Genomic DNA, 19,747 nt, shown 5'->3' with positions numbered 1-19,747 from the left:
AAATATGCAGATCGGAAAAGCGCAACAAATGGTCGTTCTGAGGAAAATAATTTGAAAGATGAAAATGGGAAAAGAGGAAAATACTATGTTAAAATCGTAAAAAGGCTACGAAAAGGAGTTTAATGAAAATATACACAAGGAAAAAGTAAAAACAAACTAATGAAAAAAATTAAAACAAAAAAAAAACGAAATAACAAAAGAAATTAATTGAAAGAAACAGAATGAATTGAAATGAAAAGTTTACACACACACACAAAAAAAAAAGTGAGAAATGAAGAGAAGAAGAGGAAGAAAACGAAAATGAGAAGCGTTAAAATATGACAGCCAAGAAAACACACACTGGCGGACGAAAAAAATGTTGCAAATATTGAAATTAAGCGAACGAGCGTGTCATCATGAACCATTAAACAAGGTATTAAAAAGTCTATATGAAAACTTTATTTTTTTACTTTTCTTATTTTGTTTTTGTTTTCTTTCATTTTCTTTTCTACTCTTTATTCTTTTTCTTTTCGATGAGTTTTTTTCTTTTTCTTTCCGTTTCTTGCTTTTTTTTAATCGTTTCTTTTCTATTATTTGCTTTTCTTTTTTCTATTTCTTCCTTTTTCTAAGCTTTCCTTTTCTATTATTTACTTTTCTTTTTTCTATTCCTTTCTTTTTCTAATCTTTCCTTTTATCTATTTTTATTTTTATTATTTTTCTGCTATTCTTTATTCTTTATTCTTCTCTAATATTTGTTTTTCTTCTTTTCTAGTTCTTTTTCCTATTCTTTTCTATTCGTTTATTTCACTTTTTTCTTTTCTTTAATTTTCTTTTTCTTACTATTAATATTTCTTTTCCTCCACTTTTCTCCCTTGTCATTGCTTCCTTCTCTCCCTATTTCCCTCTTTTTTTTTTCCTCCTCAAATTCATCTCTTCCCCTCTTTTCCATCTTTCTTCCCTCCTCCAATCTTTCCTTTCCCTTCCTATCTCCCTTCCTTCCTACTCATCTTCTTCCTTTCCTTCCATCTCCACTCCTTCCTTTCACTTATTTGTTCCTTTCTCTTCTCCACTTCTCCACTTCCCTCTTTCTTTACCCTTCCCTCCATTTCCCTTCTCTCCTCTTCTCATCTCAATTTCTCTCCACTCCCTCTCCTCCCTTCCTCTATCTTACCTCCTCTTCCTTCTCCATTCTTGTATCTTCCTTCCCTTTCTTCCTCCCTCCCCTCCCCCCCTTTCTTAACAAGCCACCAAGGAAGGGTCAATCGGGGAGGAGGAGGAGGAGGAGGAGGAGGAGGAGGAGGAGGAGGAGGAGGAGGAGGAGAAGAGGAGGAAGAGGAGGAGGAGGAAAAGGCTACTGTTTGCGTACGTGGTATTATAATATATTATAATTATGTATGTATGCATGTATGTATGTACGCATGCATGTATGTTTATCACGTACACAGAAGTCCATGAAAATGCAAGAACTCCGTGTACACTACTGAATGAGAAACACACACACACACACACACACACACACACACAGGAAGAAACGTACATACACACTTAAAATGACAAAGATATACACACACACACACACACACACACACACACACACACACACACACACACACACACAAACACACACAGGCAGGTATACACACAAACGTACATACAATATTAAAATGACAAAGATATACACGCCAATACTACACACACACACACACACACACACACACACACACACACACACGCGCCGTCGGGGGTCAAAGGTCAAATGGGGTCGTGACCTCCTCGCGCACCTGCCTCATTAGCAAGCCAGACAGGTAGCTAAAGATTCTCTCCGTCTCTCCTTCCCTCCCCCTCCTTTCCTCCATCCCTCCTTCTCCTCTTCCCCTACCTTCCTTCCTTCTCTTCTCTTTCCTTTTCCTTCCTTCCTTCCTTCCTTCCTTCCTTCCTTCCTTTTCCTTCCTTCCTCTCTCCCTCACTCCCTTTCCTCTTCCCCTACTTTCCTTCCTTTTCTCCCTCCTTCTTCTCTTCTCTCTCCTTTTCCTTCCTCCCTCTCTCCCTCCCTTCCTCCCTCCTTCTCCTTTCCTCCATTTCTCCCTCCTCCCCTTCCTCACTCTCCTCTTCCCCTACCTTCCTTCCTTTTCTCCATCCTTCTTCCTTCTCTTCTCTCTCCTTTTCCTTCCTTCCTCTCTACCTCCTTCCCTCCCTCCCTCCGTTCTTTCCTTCCTTCCTTCCTTCCTTCCTTCCCTCCCTCCCTTCCTTTCCTCATTCACTCCCTCTTTTTTTTCTCTCTCTCTTTGCTACTGTATTGGAGGGATTTGAGAGAGAGAGAGAGAGAGAGAGAGAGAGAGAGAGAGAGAGAGAGAGAGAGAGAGAGAGAGAGAGAGAGAGAGAGAGAGAGAGAGTAAACAAACAACTTAATCTTCCTTATATATATTTCCTTTATCATTATTTTTCCTCCTTTCTTTTCTTTTCCATCATATTTTCTCTTTTGTTTTCTTTCTTTTCTTTAACTCTTTTTTTTCTTTACTCATTTTCTTAACGCCCCCAAAAAGTTTATTTCTTACTAATTTCTTACTTTATTTACTTTTTATTTTACTTAATTTCTACACTTTTTCTTATTCCTCTTCCTCTTTTCCTCACTCTTCCTTTCTTTCTTACTCCATAACATCTACTCTTCCTCTTCCTCCTCCTCCTCTTCTTCTTCCTCCAATTACATTTTCCCTTCTCCATTTTCCACCCTCTTTAAATCCACCACCACCATCACCACCTCCTCCTCCTCTTCAATCAACCTCACCTCTTGCTTGTCAGGTGAAATTTCCCAGGTGAAGGAAGAGCATTACCTTAGCTTACCTGTGATCACGAGGAGGAGGAGGAGGAGGAGGAGGAGGAGGAGGAGGAGGAGGAGGAGGAGGAGGAGGGAGGTAATTCAGCTTTTACTTCCTGTGAGTTTACACGAATGAAAAGATTGAAAAAAAGGAGGACGAGGATGAAGATAAGCAGTAATGAAGGTGATGATGGAGGAGGAGGAGGAGGAGGAGGAGGAGGAGGAGGAACAGAAGTCAGGTTCAGCACGTGTCTTTCCCTCCTCCTTCCCTCCGTCACTCTCTCCCTTCTTTCCTCCTCCTCCTCCTCCTCCTCTTCTCTACCCCATTTCCTTTGAGCTTCTTGTGTTACTGAAGGAAATGGGAGGGACAGGAAGGGAAAAAGAGGGAGAAAATGAAGTAATAGGAGAGAAAATGGAAGAAGATAAAGGAAATAAGAGGAATAGGGAATAAACGGAGCCAGTAAATGAAAGTGGATGAAGGAAGGGAAGGAAAAAGGAGAGAGATGAAGGAAATAAAGAGGAATAAAGAGATAAACGGAGAAAGCAAATGAAAGTGGATAAATGAAGGGAACGAAAATGGAATGAGATGAAGGAAATAAAGAGGAAATAAGGAATAAACGGAGCAAGTAAATGAAAGTGGATGAAGGAAGGGAAGGAAAATGGAATGCGATGAAGGAAATAAAGAGGAAATAAGGAATAAACGGAGCAAGGAAATGAAAGTGGATGAAGGAAGGGAAGGAAAAAGGAAAGAGATGAAGGAAATAAAGAGGAATAAAGGGATAAACGGAGAAAGCAAATGGAAGTGGATGAAGGAAGGGAAAAAAAGGAAAGAGATGAAGGAAATAAAGAGGAAATAAGGAATAAACGGAGCAAGTAAATGAAAGTGGATGAAGGAAGGGAAGGAAAAAGGAAAGAGATGAAGGAAATAAAGAGGAATAAAGAGATAAACGGAGAAAGCAAATGAAAGGAAAGTGGATGAATAGAGGAAGAGAAAGGGAAAGAGAGGAGGGAGGCGAAACGAGGAAAAAGAATGAAAGAACTGAAAGAAAATAAAAAAATAAAAACAAAGTGGAAACAGAGGGAAATATAAGGAAAGGGGAAACAGGAAAGAGGAAATAGTTAAGGTTGAAAAAAATTAAAAACTGCATAAAAAGTAAAAAGGAAAAAATTAGTAGGACCCACTACAAATAAAACAAGCAAACAAACAAACAAACAAACACGTCAGACAACATTACAAGGTGTTAATTAAAAAGTGAAAGACGAAACCACTGAAAAAAAAAACTGACCAAGAAAAAAAGGAAAACAAAAAATAAAAACCAGTCACATTAAAACCCAAAGAAAAAAGAAACGTAAAAAAATATGAAAACAAGAACTCAAGAAAAGAAAAACATAGAAGCAAATAAAGGACATGAATTGGAAAAGGAGAAGAAACAGGAGGAGGTAGAGAAGGATGAAGAAAAAGGAGGAGGAGGAGGAGGAGGAGGAGGAAAACAAATGAGGAAGAGGAGGTATGAAAAAGAGGAGGAGGAGGAGGAGGCAAAAAAAAAAAGAGAAGAGGGAAACAAAGGAGGAAGAAAAGAGAACAAGAAGAAAAGGGAGGTAAAAAAAAGAGGAAGAAGGGAAGGAAAAATAAATAAATAGAGGAAGAAAAGGATTTGGAAAAGGAGGAGGAAGAGGTAAAAAAAAGGAAAAGGAAGATATAGAAAAAGGAGGAGGAGGAGGAGGAGGAGCAGGAGGACGAAGGGAAGAAGAGGAAGAGGATAGGAGGAGGAGGAGGAAGGGTATTTGTGTGAACGGTACCAGTCTTCATGAGAGAGGAGAAGAGGGGGAGGGGGAAGAGGAGGAGGAGGAGGAGGAGGAGGAGGAGGAGGGGGGGAGGGGGTCTACCTGTTAGCCTCTACGCAGGTGAGTTGGGCGATCCTCTTACCTCTTCACTTTTACTTTCATTCCTGTTCCCTATCATCATTATTATTATTATTATTATTATTATTATTATTATTATTATTGCTACTACTACTACTACTACTACTATTTTTTCTCTTCTATTTTTTTCTATTACTTTCTATTCTTTCTTATTTATTTATATGTCATGTATCTCTCTCTCTCTCTCTCTCTCTCTCTCTCTCTCTCAAAAAGTATACATGTGAATCTTTCTTTCTGTCATAAGGTACACACACACACACACACACACACACACACACACACACACACACACACACACACACACACACACAAACACACGCACATTACAACTTCCTGTGTGATTATGTAGAAAAAAGACCACCACGAGGTTACACACACACACACACACACACACACACACAGGCACACGCACTCATGGTCACTCCCTAAGTATATTTCAACCACAGAGACGCACGCACGCACACAAATATAGCCATCACCCTTAACCCTACACGCACACACACACGTACACACACGCACACACAATCACACATAATCACAGGTAAACAGAAGCACCTTGGAAGCGAAAAATTACCTGGCGAAAACAATGAAAAAAAAAACAATGAAAGTGACCATAAATATTTACGAGTATTTTCATTATTTTTTTTTTTTTTTTTTTTTTTTTTCTTCTTTTCCTCTCTCTCTCTCATAAACCTTTCATAACTTTCACGAATATAAATAACAATCATGGAGAGAGAGAGAGAGAGAGAGAGAGAGAGAGAGAGAGAGAGAGAGAGAGAGAGAGAGAGAGAGAGAGAGAGAGAGAGAAGAAGAAGAAGAAGAAGAAAGAAAAGTTAGATAGCTAAATATAAATGAGAAAAGAGAGAAAAGAGAAAGAGAAAGGAAAACAGAAAAAAGAGAAAGAGAAAGAAAAAGAGATAGATAGAGAGAGAGAGAGAGAGAGAGAGAGAGAGAGAGAGAGAGAGAGAGAGAGAGAGTAAGCAACCACATCACCCTTCACCCTTTCCCCCCCATCAAACACACCACCACAAGCAGGAAATGAAGGAAAAGGGGGAAAAGGGAAAGGGGGAAGAAGAGGGAGGGGGAGGGGGTTGCTAATACCTCGGACTCTCGTTAGTGGTTTCGAACCCCTGAACCCTCGACTTCTGAAGCGTATGAAGTACAACTCAACCCAGAAACAAAATTACGAAAGAGGGAAGATATATAAAGATTAAACAGAGGAGGAAGAAGAGAATGAAAAGGAAGAGAAAAGAAGCAAAAGGAAAGATGATATATAGAGAAAGATGGGAATGAAAAAAAAATGACAGGAAATAAGAGAAAAAAGGAAAGAGAAAGAGCAATGAGAAAGTAGAATAGGAGAAAAGGGAAAAACATGATAATGGATAAAAAAAGGAGAAAGGAAAACGAAAAGTAAAAATAGGAAAATAGGTGATGGATGAACACTTTACTAATTCTTAAATAATAATGAGAAATATTTAGTAGTAGTAGTAGTAGTAGTAGTAGTAGTAGTAGTAGTAGTAGTAGTGATAATAACAATAATAATAATAATAATAAGAAGAAGAAGAAGAAGAAGAAGAAGGAAAATAACAAAAAATAGAGCAGAAACCACATCAAGAACAGGAATAAGAACGGGAACAACAACAACAACAAGAAAGAGGAAGAAGAAAAGGAAGAAAAAGTATAAACAAGAAGAAGAAGTAGAAAAAGCAAAACAAGAAGAACAAGAACTAAAACAAGAATAACAAGAAAAATATGAAGAAAATAAGAGAATTAAGACACGAAAAAAGAAAAAAAATAATCGCCTTGTTTCATCTAAAAACAAAAAAAGTAATAAAAATAACCAAATACACAAATGGAATCAATAAAAATAAACAAACAAAGAAAACGAAGAAATAAAAATACAATCAAGAAAACAAACAAAAATAAAACAAGAGAAAAAGAAACAAAAATAAAACAGGAAAACAAACACAAAAATTAAACAAACAAAAACAAAAACAAAAACAATAAAAAACAAACAAAAAAAAGCAAAAATCGAACCTCCAAAAAGTAAAAAAAAAATCAAACTAATAAAATACAAAAAAAAATAAATAAATAAAAATAAATAAAACTAAAACTGACAAAAAAAAAGAAAACAACAAAAAATAAATTACCCTCCTAATCTCAGAAGCCTTTATGGTGGATTTTCCCCAAAGGTTTTTTTTTCCTCTCATTTCTCTAATTTGGGTAATTTTCTAGCAAGCACAGTAATTGCATCCTTGTCCTTGTGTGTGTGTGTGTGTGTGTGTGTGTGTGTGTGTGTGCTACTTAAGTTATACAAAGCGTGAAGGAGGAGGAGGAGAAGAAAGAAGAGGAGGAGAAGAGGAGGAAGAGGAGACAGAGGATGATGTGAAGATGGAGGAGGAAGAAGGGGAAGAAAGGGAGAAGGAAAGGGAGGGAGGAGGAGGAAAGCGTCTAGATAAAAGGGGAGGAAAAAAAGAAAAACAAGGAATAAAGATGGAGAGAAGAGTAGAAGAAGAGAAAGGAAGAAGAGGGAAGGTGAGGTGGAAAGTGAGAGAAAAGGTGAAGGAAGGTGAGAGAAAAATGGAGGAGGAGGAGAATTACTAGAAAAAACAAGTAAAAAACAAACAAAAGAAATAAGAGGAAAATAAAGAAAGAATAAAAGGAGAGGAAGGAAGGAGGAAACAAAAAAAATGGGAGGAAGAAGAAATGGAAAGTGAGAGGAAGGTGAGAGAGAAATGAAGAAGAGGGGTGGGAAGGAAGAGGAGGAGGAGGAGGAAGGGGGGAGGAGAAGAAGGGAGGCAAAAAGTGGGAACGAGAGGGGAAGGGGAGAGTATGAGGTGAAATGGGGAGAGGGGAGAGGAGGAAGTGGGGAGAGAAAAAGGGAGACAAAAAGCAGTGGGGAGGAAACAGAGAGAAAGGGGAGAGAGATGAAAGGAAAAGGGGAGAGGAGGGAGGAGGAAGAGGAGGAAGTGGGGAGAGAAGAAGGGAGACAAAAGACAGTGGGGAGGAAAGAAGAGGGAAAGGGGAGAGAGATGAAAGGAAAGGGAGAGGAGGGAAGGGGAAGAGGAGAAAGGGGGAGAAGAAGGGAGACAAAAAGCACTGGGAAGGAAACAGAGAGGGAAAGGGGAGAGAGATGGAAGGAAAAGGGGAGAGGAGGGAGGGGGAAGAAGAGGAAAGGGGGGAGGAAAAGGGAGGGAAAAAGCAGTGGGGAGGAAACAAGAGGGAAAGGGGAGAGAGATGAAAAGGAGAGGAGGGAGGAAGAAGAGGGAGAAGGAAGGAAAAGGGGAGAAGAGAGAAAAGGAGAATATGACGTGAAAAGGGGAGAGGGGAAAGGGGAGCAGGTGGTCACTAATTACCTGACAATAATCACAACAGGTAAGAACATATGCTCCCCATTCACCCAATTTTCCTTCTCCCCTCCCCCTTTTGTCTCCCCCTTTCTCTTATTCCTCATTTCCACTCCCCTCCCCCTTACCTTCACTCCCTCCTTATCCCCCCTTCTTCTACTTCTTTTCCCTTTCATTCTCCTTTTCTCCTTTTCCCCTCTCTTTTCTCCCCTCTTTCTCCATTTCTATCTACCTTCCCTCTTCCACCTTTTGTGTTTTTTCCCCTTCTCATTCTCTCCCTTTTCCACTGTCCTTCATTCTCACCTCCCCTTCTTTATTCGTGTCCTTCTTTTCCTCTTTCTCTATCATTTCTCTCGATTTTCCTCAATTCCCTCTTCTTTCCTCCATTCTTCCTTCCCCTCCTCGTTCTCCTCAATAACCTTCTCCCCTCCGTCCCCTTCTTCCTCCTCCTCCTTTTCCTTTCCCCTCCTCCCCCTCTTTCCTCCTCCTCCTCCTCCTCCTCCTCCCTTTCTTCATACCTTCTTCCCCTTCCTCACTCTCCCCAATAACCTTCCTTTCCCCCCCCTCCCCCTCCTTTCCCCTCTCCCCTCTTCTCCCCTCACCCCTTTCTCCCCTCCTAAAGCAGACCGGAAGTTGTGGTCTGCTTATGTTTTTTTTTTTCTTGGTTTTTAGTTCTAATGATTTGCTTTTGTTCTTTTTTGTCCGAGTGTGAAATTTGGCTTGCTGTTGTTGTTGTTGTTGTTATTGTTGTTTATCTGTTATTTATTTATTTTATTTATTTATTTATCTATTTCAGTCTTCATTTATTTATTTGTCGTTGATGTTTATGCAATTCTTTCTTTCTTTCTTTTTTTCTTTCTTTTTTCTTTATTTATGTTGTCTGTTATTGTTGTTTTTTTGTTGTTTTATTAATGACACGTAACTTTTATTTTCATTACTGCAGTCTTTAAATTTTACTTTTTGCTTATTTATTTATTTTGTTTCTGTACGGCTATTTTTTTTTTCCTGCCATTCTTCCATTCAAAAATTATATTACTTTTTTTTCTCTTTTTCTTCTTCCTGTCTTCTCATATTCTTTCTCTTTTATTTTTGTCTCATTTTTATTTTTTTCACTTTTTTCTACTTTTCTTCTTCCTTGTTCTCACCCTTTCTTCTTTTCTCATATTCTTTGTTTACTTATTTTCATCGAATATATTTTTTCCATCTCTACTTTCTATTCTTTCATTCTACTCTTTCTTTTATGAGCCAACAAGTCCATAAATCACACACACACACACACACACACACACACACACACACACACACACACACACACACCTTCCCCCCTTCACCTGCCTCATTAGCTACAGGTATGACGTCTAGGGTGAGCAAGGGAGGGAGGGAGGGAAGGGAGGAGAGAGGGAGGGAGAAAGGGAGGGACACGTGACACTGGAGATGAATGATGAGGGAGGGAGGGAGGAAGGGTGGAGGAGGGAGGGAGGGAAGGAGGGGAGGGAGGGAGGGAAGGAGGTAGGGAGGGAGGGAGAGAAATGAGGGCGTGTAGGGGAGAGAAAAAATATTTGACGAAATGAGGAAGTAAATGAGAGAGAGAGAGAGAGAGAGAGAGAGAGAGAGAGAGAGAGAGAGAGAGAGAGAGAGAGAGAGAGAGAGAGAGAGAGAGAGAGAGAGAGAGGGGTGTTATTTTTCATTTATAATTCCCTACAAAAAGTTGATTTGTCGAGTAAAATAAAAAAAAATCTGATTAGTTAATGGCAAACATATAGACAGATAGATAGATAGAAAGATAGGAGAGAGAGAGAGAGAGAGAGAGAGAGAGAGACGTGTCCTCCAGATGGCGTGAGGAATGTTCTAAATCACGGTGCCTTGTCAAAATCTAAAGAGAAAAAAAGAAGAAAAAGTCCATGATATATTTTCTTGGACACGCCAACAGCCGGGAAGAAAAAATGTACACAAGGACAAAAAAACAAGAGGCAAAGACATAAGAAAAAACACATGTAATCTTAGCCGGGGAGGAAAGGAAGAGGAAGGAGAGATTAAGAAGAAAAATAAGAGATAATGACTGAGAGAAAGGAGTAGGAAGAGGAAATGGAGAGAGAAATAAGCAAGAAATAAATATATAGAAAAAAATGAAGGTAATGAGGAGGAAGAAGCTATGGGAGTGAAAGTAAGAGAATGAGAGAAAGGTTAAATAAAAACATGAAAAAAATAGAAAATAAGAGAAAAGGGAGAGAAAAGAGATGCAATAAAGAGGATTACCAAGAAAAAAACGATGGATAAAATAACTGAAATAGAAAAGAAACATGAAATACTGGAAAAAATTATGAAAAAATGGGAGAAATACAGCAATAAGGACGAGAAAGGAAGATTTTTTAAGGCATAAGAATAAAGGAGGTAAATATAAAACTGAAATAGAGAAGAAACATGAAATACTGAAAAGGTCATGAAAAAATGGGAGAAATATAGCAATGAGGACGAGAAACGAAGATTTTTTAAGGCATAAGAATAAAGGAGGGAAATAAAAAACTTAAATAGAAAAGAAACATTGAATACTGAAAAAATGGGAGAAATATAGCAATAAGAACGAGAAAGGAAGATTTTTTAAGGCATAAGAATAAAGGAGGTAAATAAAGAAACTGAAATAGAAAAGAAACATTGAATACTGAAAAAATGGGAGAAATATAGCAATAAGAACGAGAAAGGAAGATTTATTTTTTTGAAGGAATAAGAAGAAAAGAGGTAAATAAATTGAGAAATGAAAAAAATAATTGTAAAAGGGAAAAGTGAGATTAAATTTGGGGAATGAAGTAAAGAAGAAAAGGAAGATGATGAAGAAGATGAAGTATAAGAGGATTGAGATTAAGAAGAAAAAGGAAAAGAAGAACAACAAGAACAACAACAAAACCACTTCAAAACAAAAAACAAAAACAAAAAGAAGTACGAAAAGGGAAAGTACTGGCAGGAAACATTAGGCGTCACACAAACACACGCACAAACAAAGAAAAGAAAAGAAAAAAAAAAGTGAAATCCAGGCGGCAAACCAAGCGAGGAAAAGAGACAGAGGGACAAAAAAAAAAGAAAATGAAACAGGAAAAAAAGACAAAGGGGACAAAAAAAGGAAAATAAAACAGGAAAAAAAGACAAATGGGAGAAATGAAATAAAATAAAACAGGAAAATGGTAGGCAATAAAATCATACACACACACACACACACACACACACACACACACACACACACACACACACACACACAGAAAAAAAAAACGCGAATCTCTGGGAAATAAATCTTGCCAATAACCAGAGACAAAAAAAAAAAAAAAAAAATACAATACAAGGCCTCCAGGCTAATCCGTCTTCGTGACACACACACACACACACACACACACACACACACACACACACACACACACACACACACACACACACTTATTTATCTTCATTCCTTTTTATCTCTTTCTGTTAATATTTTCTCTATTTCTTTTTCTTCCTTTCCTTTCTATCTTTTTTTTAATCTTACTTTTTTATTGCCATTTTCATAACATTTCCTACTTTTATACTTTTCTTTTCTTTTCTTTGTTTTCTCTTTTCATGATTTTCTGAGCACCTTTTATTTCTTTTCCTGCTTCATATTTCTTTTCTTCGTTTTCTTCTTCTTCCCCTCTTTCCTATTTCTTTTTCTTCCTTTCCTTTCGTTATTTCTTTCCCCTTGTTATGATTTCTTTTTCTTCCTTTCCTTTCGTTATTTCGTTCCCCTTGTTATGATTTCTTTTTCTTCCTTTCCTTTCGTTATTTCTTTCCCCTTGTTATGATTTCTTTTTCTTCCTTTCCTTTCATCTTTTCTTCCCCTCTTTCCTATTTCTTTTTCTTCCTTTCCTTTCGTCATTTTTTCCCCTCATTCCTATTTCTTTTTCTTCCTTTCTTTTCACAATTTCTTCCTCTCTTTCCTATTTCTTTTTCTTCCTTTCCTTTCGTCATTTTTTCCCCTCATTCCTATTTCTTTTTCTTCTCCTCTCTTTCCTATCTTTTTCTTCCTTTCCTTTCTATCTTTTTATCTTAACTTTATTACCATCTTCTTAACATATCCTACAAACAAACACACACACACACACACACACACACACACTAATGACCCGTGTATACCCGTAACGACACCTTCCTTACCTTGATACAAAACCACAACAACAGAGGGAGGGAGGGAGGAGAGGGAGGGAGGAAGGGAAGGGGAGAGAGGGAGGAAGGGAGGGAGGAAAAGGGTGCGTCGCGGTGAGCTATGACAAAATGAAGGTGAGAGGAAAAGAGGTAAGAGGAGGGGGAGGAAAATAGGGAAGAGGAGGAGGGAAAGAGGTAAAAAGGGAGAAAGGAAGAAATAAAAGAAAAATGGATAAACAGAGAGGAAAAGGGGTGAAAATAAAAGGAATGAGGAGGGGAAGGAAGGAAATGAAGAAGAAGAGGAAGGAAGGAGGGAAAAAAGGAAAAGAAAGGAAGAGGGGGATGAGAAAAAAAGAGATATGAGGAGAGAAAGAAAAGAAACGAAAAGGAGAGGAAAAGAAAGTAAGAGGAATAGAATTATGAAAAGGGGAAGAAGGGAGAGAGGAAGAAGAAAGTGAAAAGGAAGAAAGGAGGGAAAAAAGGGAGAAAGGAGGAAGACAAAAGAGTAGGAAAAAAAAAAGGAAAGAGGAAAAAAGAAAAAAGGAAAAATTACAAAAACAAGGAAGGAGAATGGAAGAAAAAAATTAAAAGGAAAAAGAAAGAAAGGAAGGACGGAGAGAAAAATATGGAAAGGAGAATGAGAGAAAAAGTAAAGGAATAAAAAAGAGCAAAGAGGAAAAAAGAAAAGGAAGAAAAAGGGACGGATGAGGAAAAGAATAGGAACGAAGGAGGGAAAAGTGAAATAGAAAGGAAGGAAGGAAGGAAGAGAAGAAAGGAAGAATAAATGGAGAGAAAATGTTAATAAAGAGAAAGGGAGGAAGAAAGAGATCAAGTAGAAGGGCAAACTAACCTAACAGAGGGAAAAGGAAAGGAAGAAGAGGAGGAGGAAGAGGAGGAGGAGGAGGAGGAGGAGGTGAAGAGGTGGAGGAAGGAAAAGTGAGGCAATTGGAGGAAGACGACGTGTAAAAAGTGGAGGAAAAAAGTGGAATGATGAATGGAGGGAGGTGGAGAGGTGGAGGAGGGGAAAGTGAAGAGAGGGGGAGAGGGGAGAGGAAAGGAAGGGAGGGAAGGGGAGGGGAAATCGAGGGGGGCGAGGGGAGGGGAAAGGAGGGAGGGAGAAAGGGAGGAAGAGAGGGAAGAAAAGGGAGAAATGGAGAGAAGGAAAGTAAAGGGAAGATTAAAAAGTGAGAAAAAAAAACAGAAAAAGAAAATGAAGAGAAATGAAGAAAAGGGGAAGAAGGAGAAAAAGAGGGAAAAAAAGAAGTCAGAGAATGGGAGAAGAGGGAGAGAATGACAGGAAGAGAAGAGGGGGAGGAGGAAAGGGAAGGCAGGGGAGAAGAGGGGAAGAGCAGTGAAGGGCAAAGGAGTAAATCACACCTCCCCTTCCCTTCCTTTCCTCCCTTTTCCTCCTATTTCCTCCACTTCCTCCCCCCTTACCTCCTTCCCCTTCCCATTCTTTCCTCCTCCTACTCCTTTCCCTTCTTTCCTCCCCACTAATTCCTTTCCCTACCCTTTTTTTTCCTCTCCTTTCCTCCCCTTCCCTTTTTTTCCTCCTCCTACTCTTTTCCCTTCTTTCCTCCCAACTGATTCCTTTACCTACCTTTTTTCCTCTCCTTTCCTCCCCTTCCCATTCTTTCTTCCTCTTACTCCTTTCCCTTCCTTCCTCCCCAATGATTCCTTTCCCTACCCTTTCTTTCCTATCTTTTCCTCCCCTTCCCTTCTTTTCCTCTCCTTTAAACACTTTCCAATCTTTCTTCCCTCTTTCCCTCTTCCCATTCTTTCTTCCTTCTTCCCCATTTCCCTTTCTTTTCCCTTGATTCCCTCCCCTTCACCTTATTTCCTCCCCAATCCCTCTCCTCCCCTTCCTCCTTCCCCTTCTTTCCTCCCCACTCCTTCCTCTTTCCCCATCTTTCATCCCTATTCTCTCTACTTCCCCTTCACTTCTTTATCTCCCCTTGCACACTTCCTTCTTTCCTCCCCTCCCCTCCCCTTAACCTGCTCCCCTTACCTTACCTGCCTAGATGAATCACAGCTTAGACAAATTACAGGTGTATATTTTAGACCTCCAGGTGTCAAAATCAAAGAGGGGAAACTAATTTATTATCTGGACACACCCTGGGCCTCTCTCTCTCTCTCTCTCTCTCTCGTTACTACTTTCCATGGTTAAACTTGTCAGAAAGAGAGAGAGAGAGAGAGAGAAAGGGTTAGTGATAATATACGTAGAAAACTCCCTCCATTCAGTCTATCTATCTATCAATCTATCTATCATTTCTGCAGTTGATAAGAAGAAAGAACAGATAAAATATTGGGTTGCATCGGCCGGGAATCGAACCCGGGCCTCCCGCGTGGCAGGCGAGAATTCTACCACTGAACCACCGATGCCTGGAGGTGTGCGGCGTGACTTGGCGATAACACTGTCACGACGGTGTTCCCGGCGGAGGGAGGCGAGACACACGGAGGTAATGTTTGCTCGAGATTCAAAGCTTGGGAAAAAAATACCGTTTTGAAAGAAAAAAAATTATTGTAGTATGTTTTGATTTTTTTTCCTTGATCTTCACTAATAAAAGAAAAGTCACGCAACGGACATTAAATATTAGCTCGTAAAAAAACAAGGAAGAATGTGGAAGGTCCCAAAATCGTGGAGTGGTATAAAATAAAATGCATATAGGACAACTGAGCTGATTTTGTTTCACTGCCGTGTTTTAAGAAATCCACAAAAACAACAAATTAAAAACAAGAAAATGTGCATCGGCCGGGAATCGAACCCGGGCCTCCCGCGTGGCAGGCGAGAATTCTACCACTGAACCACCGATGCTTGCACTCAACCGGTTTGGGAGTAGTAAATGAAAGCAGATACGCACACGCAAGCACACGCAAGCACCCCCCCCCAAAAAAATAAATAAATAAATAAATAATCAACAACAGGTCCTGCTTTTTCTTCTCTTCGGCCTTTTTTCTTTTTTTTCTCTTACTTTCCACTTTTCTTCTCCATTTTCTCTTTCATCTTACTTTTCTCCTCTTAATTTTCTCTTCTCGCTTCCAAACTTCTCCTCTTCCCTTTAGTCCCTTTCCCCCTAAATCTCCTTCTATTTCCTCCCCTTATTTATCATCTCTCCCTTTTTTCTCCCCCCCTTCTCTCCAATCATCTCCCCCCTCACCTCCCCTCCTTTCTCTCCCAAAACCCATCCCTTTCCCCTTTCCTCCCTCCCTCCTCCCTTCCCCGCTCCTCTGCTCCCTTATCTCCCCTGCCCCTTTCTCTCCTCCCTTTCCCTCTCCCTCTTCTCTCCTCCTCCCCCTTTTCCCTCTCCCCTCCCCCCATCTCATTACCTCCAACTGTCTCCCTAGCCACGCACAGACATACCATTAAGAAAAGAAGGTTAATGAGGAGAGAGAGAGAGAGAGAGAGAGAGAGAGAGAGAGAGAGAAAGAGAAAAGGAAGAAAAAGAGAAAGAAAGGAGAAGGAGAAGAGGAAGAGAGGAAGAGAAAAGGTAGAGCAAATTAGATATAGTTACTTTGCCCTTTAACCTCTCTCTCTCTCTCTCTCTCTCTCTCTCTCTCTCTCTCTCTCTCTCTCTCTCTCTCTCTCTCTCTCTCTCTCTCTCTCTCTCTCTCTCATGATGTGCTTGGAAGGCCGGCAAAGAGATGGACAAAGGAAATACACACACACACACACACACACACACACACACACACACACACTCACACACACACACACGCAAACCACAGCACAAGGCTCCTTCAGGGTTGCATTCCGGCGCCTGTGTACTATTCCAAGGTTGTGTTGTCGTGAGTTGTCCCATTCCAGGAAAACACGTCAAGTTGGGTCTAAAAGGGTGATGAGTGGGAGGGGAAGGGGAGTAGGGGAGTGTAGTGGGGGTGATGGGTGGGGAGGGGAAGGGGAGTAGGGGTGTTGTGGGGGTGATGGGTGTGGGTGTGGTGGGGGAGAGGGGAGATGTAAGGGGTTGGGGAGAGGGAAATAGAGGAAGGGTAGGCAAGGGAAATAGGGGAAAGGAGAGAGAGAAGAGAGGAGGTTGGAAGAGAAGGGAGAAAGGAAAGAAGAATTAGGAGTGTGTGTGTATGTGTGTGTGTATGTGTGTGTGTGTGTGTGTGTGTGTGTGTGTGTGTGTGTAGGTGGGGGAGGTAGGGGGGTGATAGGGGGTGTAGGTGATAATGAAGGGGTTGTGTAGGGGGGGATTATACCTATCACAATCCCCCAATTCCTCCTCCTCCTCCTCCTCCTCCTCCTCTTCCTCCTCCTCCTCGTCCTCCTCCTCTTCCTCCTCCAAAATGTAACACGGATCTTAATGAAACGAAAATGGTAAAAAAATTTATCTTGTTTACATGTGTGAAATAACCGCAAGCACACACACACACACACACACACGCTCAGTCCCATCACAGTAACAAAATGAAAATACACACACACATACATACATAGACACATACATACATACAGACAGACAGACACAAAAAAATATATATAAATGTGGAAATTTCCGCTTAAATCCAGAAGAGTTTATGAGGTGGAAAAGGAGGAAGAGAAAGAGGAGTAAGAGGAGGAGGAGGAGGAGGAGGAAGACAAGGACGACGAAAAGGACGAGGAGGAGGAAGAGGAAGAGGAGGAGGAGGAGGAGGAGGAGGACAAGGACGACGAAAAGGACAAGGAGGAGGAAGAGGAAGAGGAGGAGGAGGAGGAGGAAGAGAGAAATGGTTACGCAGCCAACTCTGTACCACACCCTCTCTCTCTCTCTCTCTCTCTCTCTCTCTCTCTCTCTCTCTCTCTCTCTGATACACAAATTATATAAAAAAATACAAATACTCAAAAATACTTCAAATACACGAAAAATCAGTAAAATAAAAATAAAACAGTAAACAAAATCAGTAAAAAGAGGGAAATTTTGGGTGTTTTCCAATTTCTTTTTCTCTTTTTTTTGTCTGTCTGTCTAACTTGCATCCTGGTTTCCCAATGTTGGTTTCTTTATGATTTCCTCCTCTTCTTTTTAATCTTTTTTTTCTCGATCAGTTTCTCTTCTCTTCCTTTTTTTATATTTTTTTTGTGGTCGATTTTTCTTTCATTTGTTTTGTTTTGTTTCTTTGATATCTATTTTTCATCTTTTTTATTTTGTTGTTCTTTATTTTTGACTTTTTTGTTTTCTCTTTTTCCTCATTTTTTTATTTCAAACCAAATTTCATCTTATTTTTCTTTTTCTTCTTCTACTTCTTCTTCTTCTTCTTTCTTGTTTTAGTTGATGTTCTTGTCCTTGTTATTGCTGTTCATGTCCTCCTCCTTCTCCTCCTCCTCCTTCTCCCACTCCTCCTCCTCTTCCTCCTTCTCCTCCTCCTCCTCCTTTTTGACAATCCTCACTGCTTTTCCTCCTTTCTTACCTGTGTATAATTAACAGCTATGGAGGAGGAGGAGGAGGAAGGGGATGAGGAAGAGGAGGAGGAGGAGGAAGAGGAGGAGGAGGAGGAGGGAGGGAATTCAGCTTTAGCAATTGCGTTAGATAGGGGATGCGTCTCTCTCTCTCTGTCTCTCTCTCTCTCTCTCTGTTATTAATAGCGACAGTTCCCTCCAAGCGATGACCAGAGATAAAGAGAAGACCAGGAAGAATAACTCCTCCTCCTCCTCCTCCTCCTCCTCCTCCTCCTCCTCCTACTTCTCCTCCTCCTTTCCTCCCACGTTTTCTTTCTTCCTCCATCGCGTTTTTTGTGTCTGTCTTTCCTGGAAGTTACGAGTTTCTCTTCCTTCATTCTAATGCCCGGAGTAATATTTCTTTCTTTCCTTCCTTTCGTTTATTTATTGGCGGGTTCAATTTTTTTTCTTTTTTCTTCTTTTTTTCTTGATTTATTTCGGACTTTCATTTCTTGCAACTTTCTTTTTCCTGTCCTGTCTTTTTTTTTAATGCTTGTCTTTTTCTTTTATTTCCTTCCGCATGTTTTAATCCTTTTTTTCTTTTTTTCTTTTCATTTTTGAGTTTCTCCATTTTTTTCTTTTTTCTTTTCTCCTGATTTATTTCGTACTTTCTTTTCTTAACACTTTATTTTTCCTGACCTGTCTTTTTCTTTCTTTTTTTAATACTTCTCTTTCTTGGCTGCTTTCTTTCTTTTCTTTCCTTCTGCAGCTTTTCAAAACAAAAAATAAATAAGAAAATAAAAATGCTACATAATTCTGTTTTTTTCTTTTAATTTTTTTTTGTCCGTATCTCCCAATATATTTATTTTTTTATTTTTCATTCCTTCTTTCTTTTCTTCTCTTCCTTTCTTTCCGTTAATCTTTCTTTCCTTCTCATTCTTTTCCCTTATTTTCTTTCTATATTTCTATGCGCTTTCCTTTTCTTCCTTCACTTTCTTTCACTCCTTTCTTTCAATCTTTCTTACCAACCCTTGCCGACTTATTTTCAACATATTATTAAACTCTACAAAATATGGAAACTCGAGATTTTTACTAATTTTCTACTTATTTCTACTTTACTACTTATTTCTACTTTACTTACTTCTACTTATTTCTACTTTTCTACTTATTTTTACTTATTTCTACTTATTTCTAATTTTCTACTTATTTCTAATTTTCTACTTATTTCTACTTCTCTACTTATTTCTTCTTATCTACTTATTTCTACTTATTTCTACTTTTCAACTTTTTTCTACTTGAATTTCGACAACTTTAACTTTCTACATATACAGATTTACAACTTTCCTTATCCAATTGCTTCATTCCTATACATAAAAAAAAGGTAAAAAGATTAAAGGCGGAAGAAAAGAAGGAAAGGAGAACGAAATAACATCAGATAATTAACAGGAGACAACCGCACAATAAGATGAATTATGATTGGTCAAGATTTTCATCCCGGGAAGGTGATTGGCTCTCAGGGTGATGCTGGGCGGTGATTGGCTAGTTGGGAGATGTGCGTGGGTGCGTGCGTGTGGGGGGGGGGAGGAGGGGGAATGTGTGTGTGTGTGTGAGGGGGGGTGAAGGAGGGGAGGTGATAGTGTGTGTGGGGGGAGGGAGGGGAAGTGTGTGTGTGTGTGTGTGTGTGTGTGTGTGTGTGTGTGTGTGTGTGTGTGTGTGTGTGTGTGTGTGTGTGTTCTTGGAAATAAATAGACGATTCCAGAGAAGTAAAAAAAGATAAGTAAAAAATCCTAAATACACACAAAAAAAGAGAAAGAAAACGTTACATAATTCTCTCTCTCTCTCTCTCTCTCTCTCTCTCTCTCTCTCTCTCTCTCTCTCTCTCTCTGTAAGACCCCTCAAAAAATAATGAAAAAAACTGGAAAAAACTGGAAACTAAAACTACTCTCTCTCTCTCTCTCTCTCTCTCTCTCTCTCTCTCTCTCTCTTAAAAACCATCAAAAATAATTAAAAAAAACCTGGAAAAAACTCGACAACCAAAACTACTACACACAATCTCTCTCTCTCTCTCTCTCTCTCTCTCTCTCTCGGCCTTGCGTCACGGCGGGCGGACACAAGACACTCGGGACCTTCGCGGCTTCCTCCCTCGGTGTATCTGGGTGTATCAAGGTGCAGCGGGGCTCGAAC

General features: G+C 39.7%; 2 non-coding genes across 2 annotated transcripts; both read right to left on the bottom strand.

The window, feature by feature from the left end:
* Positions 1–14,521: 14,521 nt before the first annotated feature.
* Trnag-gcc (transfer RNA glycine (anticodon GCC)) lies at positions 14,522–14,592 on the bottom strand. The gene has a single exon. It is a non-coding gene; the product is annotated as a tRNA-Gly (tRNA).
* A 362-nt stretch (positions 14,593–14,954) lies between these two features.
* On the bottom strand, positions 14,955–15,025 carry Trnag-gcc (transfer RNA glycine (anticodon GCC)). Its single transcript has one exon. It is a non-coding gene; the product is annotated as a tRNA-Gly (tRNA).
* Between the last annotated feature and the right edge of the window lie 4,722 nt (positions 15,026–19,747).

Source organism: Eriocheir sinensis, chromosome 42 (assembly GCF_024679095.1).
Source record: "Eriocheir sinensis breed Jianghai 21 chromosome 42, ASM2467909v1, whole genome shotgun sequence".
NCBI lineage: Eukaryota > Metazoa > Arthropoda > Malacostraca > Decapoda > Varunidae > Eriocheir > Eriocheir sinensis.
Note: the sequence above shows the minus strand (reverse complement) of the source record. Positions and strands in the feature narration are given on the sequence as shown.